Source organism: Chrysochloris asiatica, unplaced genomic scaffold (assembly GCF_000296735.1).
Source record: "Chrysochloris asiatica unplaced genomic scaffold, ChrAsi1.0 scaffold00007, whole genome shotgun sequence".
Taxonomy (NCBI): Eukaryota; Metazoa; Chordata; class Mammalia; order Afrosoricida; family Chrysochloridae; genus Chrysochloris; species Chrysochloris asiatica.
Window position 1 is genome coordinate 10,244,427 of NW_006408525.1, and position 2,299 is coordinate 10,246,725.

Genomic DNA, 2,299 nt, shown 5'->3' on the forward strand with positions numbered 1-2,299 from the left:
ACTTCGGACATATTGTCAGGAGGGACCAGTCGCTAGAGAAGGATATCATGTTTGGTAAGGTGGAAAGTCAGAGAAAAAGAGAAAGACCCCCAGCGAGATGGATTGGCAAAATGGCAGCATCAATGGGCTCAAGCGTGGCAACAATTGTGAGGTTGGCTCAGGACCGGGCAGTGTTTCATTCTGTTGTACATAGGGTCACTATGAGTTGGTACCGACTCGATGGCACCTAACAACAACAACAACAATTGTGTATTTGGGGCAAAATAGCACTAAGACCAACCTTTTAACATATTCAAGAAATATGAGTATTTAATGATTTGGAGAAATGCTCACTTGAAAGTATTAAATGAAAAAAGCTGGGTACATATGTGTAAATTTGATGTCAATTTAGTTGTAAATATATTTGCATAGGAAAAAAGAAACTAGAGGAAAAAAACTCCTATTGGATGGCTATTTGAAGTGGCAAAATACAAGTTTTATTTTCTTCTTCCTCCTAGTTTCAAAACGTCTACAATGAGTATGTGTCCTTCATCTAATCAGAAAAAAATGCTGTTTAAAACAGATGTGTATGCACCTTGGAAACCCTATACAGGGTCGCTATGAGTCGGAACTAACTGGACGACATAACAACAGTAACATAAATATATATTTATTTATCCACCAGATATTTATAGAAGACCTACTATATACAAGTATGTAAGTATTCACTCATACTAAGTATTCACTATTCTAGGTACTGAGAATAGAGTAGTACATAAAACAAAATCCCTGCCTTCATGGATTCCAGTAGGAACCTCTAAAGAAAAAGTGAATATAAATCCCTTTTATAGCAAATTAAAACTTCTTTTGAGAAGTAGGGCACTAAATTCTTTCAACAGCTATAAACATCTTATGTACTTTTCTGAAGGTACTTGTTAGGCAATCTCTCTCAACTATGTGTTCTAAGTAAAATGGTATTTATTTAGCACCACAATCAAATCGTCAATTTATCATTTTAAAAACTTGAAATACTTAGGGAAGTTTCATATTGGTGTGAAACTGAGGAAATAAAAATATTTTGTTCATAAAAAATACATTCATTCTTTTTCCAATACTAATAAAATTTAAAGAAAAATAAAAGAAAAAAGTTCAAAAAATACCTTCTCACATCTAACCAATATTACAGATTATTTTCCTTTAACAGTTCCAAAGACAATTCCATGTTGATATTGTCTTTTCTACTCACATGATTACATACTTGCATTGAAAAAAAATGCTAATTATGCTCTTAATCATTACATGACTGAGCATACCATGATTTTATTTAAGATTCTTATAGTCTACCTCTTCTTTTAAGAAACCGGTAGCGTAGTGGTTACGAATCAGGCTGCGAACCTTAAGGTCAGCAGTTTAAAACTACCAGCCACTCTGCAGGAGAAAGGTGAGGCTTTCGGCTCCCGTAAAGATCTACAGCCTTGGAAACCCTGTACAGGGTCGTTATGGGTTGGAACCGACTCAACGGTACTTAACAACAACAACAAAGCTCTTCTTTTGGGGATTCTTTAGAGAGCAAAAAAATCTCTGTTCTTTATTTTCCATTCTGAGCTGCTCTCTAATTTAGGTTTCCTTTTTTTCTGAGCTGTCCTGATTATAACAGAAATTAGTGGTATTCAATTAAACCTCTTAAGCAAGTTAGTGTTTTGAAGGGACAGATTTCTTTCTAAATATAATTAATATATTGAAACAGAGCCCAATATTTTGTATGAAAATTCTTAGTATTTATTTATTTAAGAGAAAGCAATAAATGACACCTAAAGTAACCAATTTAGAGAACTAAAAAATAAGAAAATGACACAAGAACAAATAATTTATTTTTGTATACACCACTTATACAGTCTCAAAAATATGCATCTTTTCTGTAGAGAAAAACTTGACTTTTTATCAGAAAGAATGCATATGAGTATATACCATTTTATAAATAATTTTACATGTAAACAGTATGAAAATTTATCTGGCTTTTTTATTTGTAAAAATCTGTTAAGTGTTATAATAGTTTCTAAAAAAGACAATTACTGGGGAAAAAAAGAAAATTACTGGACTTATATCTGTCAATGAGTACTGAAGTTTCTTGTGGTTTTTTGGGAGGAGGTACAAATCACCATCTACTAAAACCACATATGGAGATAATACAACCTAGTTGCTGACAGTGAAGAGGACTTAAAATACTTACTGATGAAGATCAAAGACCACAGCCTTTGGTATGGGTTGCACTTCAACATAAAGGAAACAAAAATCTTTACCAGTGGACCAATAAATAACA

The 2,299-nt window shown here is 32.9% G+C and overlaps 1 protein-coding gene across 1 annotated transcript in view; it reads right to left on the minus strand.

Moving 5' to 3' along the window:
• Positions 1-2,299, minus strand: part of PPM1E (protein phosphatase, Mg2+/Mn2+ dependent, 1E) — a 264,999-nt gene that overhangs the window by 225,162 nt on the left and 37,538 nt on the right. The window lies entirely within an intron of this gene.